The sequence below is a fragment of the Ptychodera flava genome, chromosome 3 (assembly GCF_041260155.1).
Source record: "Ptychodera flava strain L36383 chromosome 3, AS_Pfla_20210202, whole genome shotgun sequence".
NCBI classification, from domain to species: domain Eukaryota; kingdom Metazoa; phylum Hemichordata; class Enteropneusta; family Ptychoderidae; genus Ptychodera; species Ptychodera flava.
Genome location: NC_091930.1, coordinates 23,552,860 through 23,564,013, shown reverse-complemented (window position 1 = coordinate 23,564,013; position 11,154 = coordinate 23,552,860). Strand labels below are relative to the sequence as shown.

Sequence of the window (11,154 nt, the reverse complement as noted above, 5' to 3'; positions counted from 1 at the left end):
TATCATAAACATGATGAAATATGGACGATCTAAGGGAATTTGCAGGACAGAAACTTCCTTCGGAAAACTTGTTTTTCTAATTGTTTTCTATTATATATGAACAGGGCTACAGTAAATTCAAATAACAGAAACTTGACAATAAATGTGTTGCCCGCTACCCAAATAAACAACTTCCAAGTTCAGACACAGCTAGACCCACTGAGGATATACTAAGCATAAAGGTTTCAAATTCACGAAAGCAAAAACCGTGACTGTGCACATCAAGTAATTTGAGTTTGTTTGAACGACAAGGGTGATAGATAAATGTATTACTAGCAAATGACATTGAGTAACACAAATCAGGTCACAGTGCAGGTGTCGATGCCAGCAACGGCGGTCCGGCTATGTATGGACGCCGCGTCTGTCACCGACGTCGTCAACAATGCTCGTGTGAGACACATCCGTTTCTGGAATGAAGAGCTGATATCTTCTACGATAAACAGTGATTTCTTTTGTGTGAAACAAGTATCTTCTACGCAAATTACGACATCGAGCCCGAAGGCCGGGCCTCACTTTGTTCATGTAGGCCCTTATTAACCGGGCCTTATACACTGACGTGCAGCAGACGAGATACATATTGGACGTACGCGCCTTTTGTCAACTGACTGACGACACTGAGCAAAAATTGAATTTCATTTTTTTTCGTGGAAATATGAAAAGTTTAAATATGAAAGAAATAGAATGAATAAATAAAACAACTCACCCTGCTTTGCAGCTACAGTTGGCATTCGCCAGTTTCCTTTCTGCCGTCGAAATGGAGATATCGATGTTGTGCGGAAGCTCTGATTTTCTCATCGATCTCCAGCACCGCGCAATAATGTTTACTTCAGTTGTGTTATGATCGTATATCTTAATGTCATGGACATAACCTTGAGAAAAGTAATTTAGACCCTTTCCTGTGACTTCTTGGAAAGGTTTTGAAAATTTGGTAGATAACAGATTGAGATGTCGTAAGGAACATTGCGCAGGCTGTCACAGAACAAATCTCGTTTCACGGCCATGTTTATTTACATTCTGTGAGGTCAAGAAACCTCCCACAAGCTCAAAGCTTGTGGGGCGTAGCAACAGTAACCAAGAGGGGCGTGGCTTATTACGGGCAGTGGAACTATGAATTAAAATCGCAAAATCCGACAATTTTTTCACGATTCGACGATGACAACCGGTAAGGTAGTAAGCGCCTCGAAATTAAAAGAGCTAAACGTTTGCTGAAACTTTCCCAAAGCAACTCAAACCATTTCCTTGACAAATCCAGAATAAAATTAGAGTCACCGTTTAAATTTTGGTACCAGAGAATAAAATGTCCGAACATTTACCGATATTTGAAGTTCAAAAGGACTGCCACACCAGTGTTAACTCTATGACGAGAAATATATTTTCGAAAAACTACCACGATGAAAATCCAAAAGCTTTAAAATGAGCCCCCAAAGTGGATTGTCAGAAAAGAATTCTAAACTGTGTGACTTAGTCGACATAAACATTGAAATATGCAAGATAGTACCAATTTATGCCTTGAAAACATCGAATTATGCACAATTTCAATGTGTACTACTGCTGCATGTAGCATGGACCGTGGGATAGCTATGTTTGAGTGACTTCCAGTAATACTTTGTTATGTATTACAACATTTGACAAGCGAGCCATTCTTGATGCAAGCTACATCATTACAGCACTTCTCTATACACGCTTTGTTCTTCAAGTCATTTCATTTAATTAAAAAGCACTCTTACTAGTACGTGTCTGTCTGCCAGAGGTTGTCACTCTCATCTCTGAGATGCTTGTAACGTATAAAATTACCATAAGAGGTTATGGTTATGACTCACGCTCCAGTGGTTTTGATCGGTTTTATTTTTTTTTCTTTTCTTCCATTTCAGTTACCTCGTCCTCTTCAAACACTGGTACTATTGCATTAGTTGTGTCACTAGTTGTCTTCATTCAAATAGCACCATTGGTGGGAATTATAGCCTCTAACTTTTATTACAGAAGAAAACTACAAGATAAAGTAAGTTGCTTATACCTAAAGAGTGTTGGTCAATTGTCATTCAATTGAAAACTCGGTTGACTCTACACCCTATCATTTCCCTTTTTGTTATCCTTACAAGTTAATTTGAAACGTCTATTTACAGTCATATAAGGAAACCATCTACAGACTAGGGAAACGTATATCAGTTCATTAACTTGGTTTCATTTTATCCATATTTTGTTCTTAACTCAAGGCTGACCGCACACAAGACTCAACAGTGGACCCCATAGAGGTAAGGATGCTTATGTTAATTTATTCTTATGGATTCCAATACGTGGTTGTATGTGATTCACAACGGGAATTCTTTAAGGAAGGAATTTAGGAAGTTGGCAATCTCTCTCTTCATAAGAATGACTGTGAACATTATACATCGATCTCACCTCGCGTAGAAAGCAAATCTATGTATATGAAACTTTCGAAAAAGACAGCGCCGGAAGTCTCACGTGAGTTACTTTGCTAAAAGAAACTCTCGGCGAAGGATTCTTCAGTAAAGTTGTCAAGGCCGAGGCGTGGAACATTGCTATAGTAAGTCTGCAGTTATTTACAATGCCGTTTGATATTTGATCGATATTCGATGGCTAATTACTCCGACTCACAGATGATAGGGTAATGGTCGCAAAAAGCTTATTTCCAGCGATGCCAGACAATCTCAGCTCTCCAGCGTAAAGAATTGCCACTCGTCCTACACTAGCTTCAGAGGCTAGAAAGGGGAGGTACACGTGACACGCGCAGAGAACGTGCGCACAACACCAACACGGATAAACTGTTATGATACAGTGGAGTTCTACGATAGTATTCTTGCGATGTCATTAATCTTCCTTCTCTTTTGGCGTCTTTTTCAGAACATCCTCTTGATGAAAATAAAACAGATTTTTTGAAAGAGTTAGATCTGATGAAATCCGTTGGGTCACATCCATATTCGTATCTCTATTAGGCTGCTGTACTCAGTACGGTAAGAAAGCCAGACACTAATTATCTACTACAAAAACCTAGTTTTCCTGAACTTTGAACGCTTACTCGAATCACCCATGTCTTTGCTTCATCCAAGTCAAAGCTTATCAGTTCTAAAATTGGATTTGTATTTCCTATTTCTCTGTGCACTTGTTATACACGAACGTTTTTGAGTCTAACAGTCAACTTGAGTAGGTTTGTGTACGTAAAGGCAAATTTGTGCACTATGCTACACTACTCTGTGACAGGTATTATCATTCCGAAAGGTTAAAATCGTTTATCGGACAGGTCAGTTTCTTCAGTCTATGTAGGGCACCTTAGGAGATGTAATTAGAACCAAGCCGAAAAGCCTATTTTTTCTTTGGTCCTCTTGATGTTTCGTGTAAAGGCGTGATTTTATATTCCTAATGCTTCCATTTTAAAGTATCTTCACCTGCCTTTGAAATGGGAGACGGGAAAACCAAGATACGGAAATCCATATTCTGATAAATACATTCAAATCTAGTACAAGGACAACTATTGAAGTGCATTTTCAGAGAACTTATATATGCAATTTCTAGAGTCACTGAAAATAAACGTTTATAGCTAAATTAGCATGAAACCACAAACGGATCTTTGCTGATTTCTTCTTACTAGGAGAGTAGCTGTAATATTTGACAATAAAACGTCTTCGTTATCATTGTTCGTTATTATCAACCACAGTTTATTTTGATTTTTGAACCTAATTTCCACCTCGTCGACCATGATGGTGAAAGAGTAAGAGTACGTTACAATAACACTGTTAAATAAATCTTGATGCAATAGCCTTCATATGTGTGTGCAAAAGGTAAATCTTCAATTCTGACAGAAAAGTATGTACTGGCAACTCATTACCCCTTTAATTGACAAGTTATTTACCTCGAATGATACTGATCATAGGGCCTGTGACCCGTTCTGATGTCTATATTATACATGTGTTTGGAGAAACTGAAATCTGACCATAGTTTTGTTTAATACACAGAATTATGAAAACGTTTCAAAAGATATATACTACTTTCTCTTTCATATTAAGCTTTACCTATAAACGAGGAAAAACTGACTTTCAGTGTACAAGAATGGGTTCATAAACACTTAAAATGATAGCTGGTAACAATCTAATTACAAACTTAAGTTTTCGACGTATTGCTTTTCTATGTTTGATATTAGTGATGACGTTTGCATCCTACTGATATTATTAATTTCCGTCCTTTTAGAACCATTCTACATAATTAGAATTTATGGAAGGAGGCAATCTGCAAGACTTTTTGAGAAGCAACAGAAGTCCCCAGGGAGATGCCTATGCCAATATGCACTGTGGCAACAGGACACTGACAATGACCAATCTCATGACCTTTGCATACCAGGTGTCTTCTGGAATGGAATTTCTGTCATCGAGTTTGGTAATACATTAGTAGGAAAAAGAATTCTTCATATGCCATATAATAATATATATAAATAATATATCAAATAATACATTTGTATAGAGCTGATAATTTACACCAAGTAAGTGTTTTTTTTTAAAGTACTCTCTTAGTACAGGCAGAAATTGACTAGACATTGTTATTTATTGGTACCTTACAATGACAGGCAGTATTTCGAATTATATTTGCCTGCTTGACGTAACCAGACATCGGTACAAAACGCATTATATCAGGCATTGATGGTTGGCACATATAAACAGAACGTTAGTTGGAAAGGGTAAAGGATACCCTTCCTTCTATTAAAAGTGCCGATAATTTGAACCTTTAAAAAATCTCAATATATGTCACGCTGTACTCGTTAAATCTCGAATATCTCATCCACAGTGTGTACACAGGGATCTAGCTGCCAGTAAAGTCCTCCTGATTAGCACAACGTTTGCAAAATCTCCAACTTCAGATTGGCGCGTGACGTGGTTGACAATCATGAATATGAATGTAAGACAAAGGTGAGAATAGTTTATACAGGGAGATGGGGAAAAACGACGCACATGACTGCTCTCTTCTGGAACACTAACTTAGGCATTGTACTATTAAAAGGTTCCCTTTCGGAATTGTTTTGTGAATAGGCTTTATCGAAGAAGTATAAGTATTCAATTTATTAATAAAGGGATGTTTTATTCATTTCAAACAGGGTAACTTGCCAGTTCCTTGGATGGCGTTGGAATCCATACGTGATGGTATATTTACAACAAAAAGTGATGTCTGGTCGTTTGGAGTCGTCTTGTGGGAAATTGTTACAATGGGTAAGTGAAAATGCCACCAGTTCGCAAAATACACCTGTCATCTTGTTTATCATCAGTGCTTTAAGGTAATTGCTCCAATAAAGTCAGCTCTTAGTTGAGTGAACCTTAGAAAGGCTCACTAGTGTCCGATTAGCTCAAATCCATTGAGGAAGCATATCTCCTGGATGAGATCGTAGATAATAATTGAGTATATAACAACCGCCATGAATTGATCAACTCTAATCTCTATAAGAACTTTCAAGTGCTTGAATGCAAATTTCATCTCGCTCTCAGAGGTACCATTATCTTTAGCCCTACATATAGCCTCCTCTGATGCTGTAAAGTCTCATTGATCAGTGTTTATTCTCGCAGGCAACAGACCGTATCAGGGAATGTCGGAACAGGAAGTGACGTCATCATTACAAGAAGGATATAGGATGCCAAAACCTTCGCACTGTGAACAAGAGCTGTAAGATATGCGTTTCTTTCAATATAACCTTTAATAGGGATTTGAAGACTCTCAGAAGGCCCACGTTAGCATTTACCAGCAAATTTGAAAGTTTCCTTATGTGTAGGCAATCAAGAAAGAAGCAAATGTCTTGTTTCACAGCCGTCTAGATGATATTTAATAACCGCAAATGATATGTTGATAGAAGAAGTCACCAATCTGGAAACCGGCTGTTAGCTAACAATTGTGAGCATTTACATATGTAAATGAAATTAATTTTTTCGTCAATTTAATAATTATGGTGACGTTTGCCTTTGGCGTAGAGCCTCTTAATGTATAACATAAATGCCCGCTCTTCGTTTGAAGGTATTCTATAATCCTGAGTTGTTGGGTTGAAGATCCCGAGAAAAGACCCACCTTCGCCGACTTAACAGCGGTTCTGCAGAAAATGGCCAATGATGAGAAGGTAAGAAGAACACAATCAACTAGCGGAGAAATAAGTGAACAATCTAGACACCGATAATATATTCAATTAAGACCAAGATAATGGACTTGTGACAGATGAGAATAAACAAAATACTACTGTAACTTTATTTGTACGGAGGGTAGTATTGCAGTTTGTTATAGTAAATTGGATTACTAGGTAAAAATTTGTAAAGATGATATATTATTTTGATCATCTTCGCCAATGTCAACGATCAGTTTCCCTAGCATTGCGTTTTGCTTTAGTTTCACACATCTTTCAAATATTAGGAGCCAGCGTCATTCTTACACATGAAAGATACAATGTTTCTGTCTCCCTTCTTGCTTTTGTAGAACAACATTAAAATCATGGACATGGAATTGGCCGATGATGACTGACACAAAAAATCAGTTATTGACGAAGTATAAACTGGCATTTTCTGGAGTAGAACACATCTTTTGCGAAGAGGATGACGAGCAAACAATTCAGCTGCAGAAACTGGAAACGTACTTTTTCACATCATAAAGCATACGTAGAGTAATCAAACCGCTCAATGTATATTTTACTTGTTAAGTCTGTATTTCATGACACATATTAACATTATTTTTAATCGTTTATAGACGATAGCGATTATAACGTTTTTAAAACATACGTGTAATTAGAGCTTCCCGTAATTACTTTTGATGAATGAAAACTTAAGATAGTAGGAATATGCAGTTGTAGTACAGAAACAACGTCAATATCGAATTGTAGAAGGAATCTTCACAATATAATAATATGAAAATCAACCAGGAGTTCAAATCTTTTTACACTCAGTAATATTTACTCGATTTTATAATAACACTTTTCAAACAAAATGTAGGCATATGTTTTATTAATTTGGAGACAACATGGTTTAAATTTAGTCTTTTTGGCCCATGAAAAATTCCTGTAAGGTCATTGGTACGTATATATAAGAATCTACTAGCGAGAAAATCTAATTTAAGCTCTTCCAATACGACATTTTGTATTTCAATGTAAAAAAGATATATAAAATAGAAAAGAAGAAACGTCAAAGATTACAATTACAATACAGTTTGTTATTGTTTTATCTGGAAAATTTTATTTTCACAACGTAACCTCATACTCTTGTATATTTTGCATGATATCAACAGATGACATCACTGTTGCCTTGCCATATTTTTTATTAAAGATAGCAGATACGCGGATATTTCATTAATTATGATTTTGGTTTTCGGGAACCTACCGTGTAAACGCCAACAATCTTCAGAAGGCAGAATCATCCATCGATCAACGAAAAACATTTTTACAGTACCATGTAAATGGTTTTCAAAGCATAACGGAAAACAACCAAAGACTGGTCTGAAAGCAGAATGGTAGATTATTTATTGCATGTTTGTTAAGTGCATTACTACTTCTTCATTGTTATCATGAATAATTGCCTTTTTGCAAGTTTGATATGATAAGAAGAAAAGATAACATACTCTATACAAAAGATAATCCAACTTGCACACACTTTTAATGCGGACGAAAATAAACACGGGAGCTGAGAACTTTTCACATATCCTTACATTGTCAATACTCCTTGCAACATTTCTTATTGAATGTGAGATTTTTATCCATTTCCTGTTTCGAGAGCTTTTGACGTTCAATTCACTATTTGACAATATTGTTTTTGGTTTAATACAATATCAATACTTTGGCTTTCGGTTCGTGTTGTGAATCACAAGTTGAGTTGAAATAAAACAATCCCATCTGAGCAGAACATCATTTTTCGCACTACTGGAATGACATTGTGCATTTACATTGAAAAGTCACATCCAACGTTATATGCCAAAGATTGAATAATACTGTTTCAGTCTTACAAGGAACCTTAAATTACAACAGTAAAATGGCACTTTTACGCATTAAACATTACCTGTAACGTAATCCGAGAATTTCTCACTTTATCATGGTGTTATGAACTGCTTTTATATGTTCTTCGTTTTTGCAAATACATGGGCAACATTCAAACTACACTGTCAAATAAGTGTAACATGACTATTGTCTACCAGATTATATTTTAATTAGGTCTGTATATAACAAATACCATGTTATGAACAAGAATAAGAATTTTCTTTTGTTTTTTTCTGTGTAAAACACAACGAGATTTTGTTTAAGTTTATCCTTGTACCCTGTAACGGTAACATGAGTAGCAAAGCAAATATATTATTGTGTTAATGCGAGATAAGAAACAAGCAAATGGACAATTCGAGTAATATCTTATGTACGTGCATGCATAATATTATAAAATATGCGATAGATGAAATCAATTGCACATGACTGTGTCGACTATTTGTTATGCGCCACAATCCCTGAAAGACGAAAATTTCGTTCGTTATGCTGCAGAACATGAGCAGACACAGAATTGATTATTATCACAGTGATGTCTTTTTGAAACGGACATACACATCTAATTAATACAATGATGCAGACTCATCTGTGAAGACATACTATATTATTGTAGCTAAATACTTTGTACTGAATCGGAGAATTATTTCTCTATTCAGAGCTTCTGACAACTATACCGCCGTCTTTAACAACACTGTTAATAAGCACCACTGTGCATGCGTGATCTTAAAATATTATCCCAGATTCGAGGCAGACGATATCGTCCGCCATCCCGATTCAACGTTGGTTTATGTGTTCTTATGTATATCGCTTCCTTAATACCTCTCTTGAACCAATCCGGCTCTCGTTCCAATATTTTCACATTTTCTACCATGAAATTATGACCCGGGGAATCATTGTAAATATGTTTAGAAACCTCTGACGTGACGCAGCTTGGACGAAAATGTTCTTTCACTCGGGCTTGAAAGGATCGTTCTTTTTCTCCGATATCGTCAATTTTGCATTCTTTATCTCTACAACCCTCTCATCGGATGTGATAAATAGGACCACTGTGTCGTTTACAAGTCCAAAGTTTTATCCGGGAGTCAATAAGGAGAGGGTTAACATGGTTTTAAAGTCGGTTTTAGTGATAACAATTTATACTTATATTCAAGAAGGAGTGACATTCCAAGATTTACTACGGATAGCAGAATGATAGTAGATGTGATTTTCAATTTACCTAAATATATATACAGGGTTAAAAATATTGAAGTATTTCGACAGAATTTAATCTTATGACCAAATTAGCAATCCTTAGAACAAAAATTTAAATCGCTTTCACGTACTCATGGAATCGACCCTAATTCGATTTTGCTTCAGGTCAATTGATGGTGTAATATTGTCACTTTCATACAGGTTATCTATTCCAGTGAGGGGCTTTTGCAAAGTATTATTGTAGTGTACTGTACTGATTTAGTACTCTGAATAGAATATTATTGTATATCATTATTGTATACCATATCAACAACACTCATTGGAAATAGAAGACCAAACTTGGGCGACAACTCGGTCAACCTTTTCATACAAACAAACCTTTATTGCATCACACATATACTTGGTTCGAGTCTGTGATTTGTGAATGTCTGAGTGGGGTGAACGCGATAATTTGTAATGCGTTTTCATGTGAAACGCGTGAGTTGGGTGACTGCAATGAGGGGAAGGGGTGAACGATCAGCAGGGGAGTTTCTCCCGAATTCGGCAGAACCTAACTCACTACTGCGCAGACTAAAGGCAACACGTTCAATTAATCACAAGGAAAACCTGGCCTAGGCTGTAAAAGTCGAAATAGGAGATACACAAGAGAAGCTATTTACAAAAGATTTTCTATAGAAATTCACCGACTTGTGAACCTAGTCTACATCACACACAGAAATATTATTATAAATTATATTTTAATATGAATGATATAAGTTTTTCACTGAATATCCAACTGCAAGGGTTGGATGAAAAGTTTTGATCCTAACTATGAAGGAGCGATGCCAGATTAATGAAGCTTGGTTTGCATTTATTTCAGCTCTTCAGATGACTAACTGACTGATTTATTTTCAGTTCTCTGTGCATTTGATTGCTGATACAAGGCAGTTACGGGAGGCTATAAAACTGACGAGGAAAGTTGAGAAAAGGTGTCCTGTTCCATCAGGACAATCCTCCACCCCACAAGTCAGTCATTGCCATGGCAACAGGGCGTGACTGCGGCTTTAAACTCGTTCAAAATCCACCACACTCTCCTGACCTGGCACCTTCACACTTTCATTTCTTCCTGAACATGAAGAAACAGTTCACTGGAAAGCATTATGACGATGATGATGACGTCTGATCCGCCGTTCGTGACTTCTTTGACGACCAAGATGGCTTCTACAAAGCGGGGATCCAAGCGCTGCAGCACCGCAGCTAGAAGTGTGTGGACCGCAAGGTGGACTATGCTGAAAAATAAATATCATTGAAACTCATTCTAGTAGGACTTCATAGTTAGGCTCAAAACTTTTCATCCAAGCCTCGTACCTCGTGAAGCGATGGTATTATTCGAAACGCATAGCGTCGAGGACAATACCGAAACGTACTATGAACGACTACATAAAACCCGGTATTTTGTGATTAAACCTATTAAAGTATAAACATTTTCAGTTTAATTTCATAAAAAAGTCAACATTAAAGAGTTTACAGGATGACTGTCGAACACTGTGTCGTGCAAGAGCAAGTAGACTGACAACGAACACAACGCTGAGAACCCTGTCATTGTCAACGATCAGGAGGTCCGAAGATTTATATCACAGATGACGCTGAAATCTCAAGTGACACTAACGCAACTTGGAAAATTAAAATATAAATGCATATATTGGTATAATTTACGGACAGAGCATAAGGGAAGACCTTTCAAATCCTGGAAAAAAAGGCAAAGCCAAAAGAAATAAAATTTAAAATTTACAACAAAATATGGATATAAAAGCCGACCCCATGATCTGTATGAAAGCGTATAGTAATGTTTAATTTTAATGGTAAATATTTAATGCCAAAATGATTAATGAACTTTAATCAATTAAAATATATATTTTCGTTATTATAACGGGTGAATTCGCAGCAGT

The 11,154-nt window shown here is 36.6% G+C and overlaps 1 long non-coding RNA gene across 1 annotated transcript; it reads left to right on the top strand.

Moving 5' to 3' along the window:
• Positions 1-5,602: 5,602 nt before the first annotated feature.
• Positions 5,603-7,242, top strand: LOC139129782 (uncharacterized). The gene is made up of 3 exons (XR_011551670.1): positions 5,603-5,700; positions 6,046-6,145; positions 6,496-7,242. It is a non-coding gene; the product is annotated as an uncharacterized lncRNA (long non-coding RNA).
• The last annotated feature ends 3,912 nt before the right edge of the window (positions 7,243-11,154 follow it).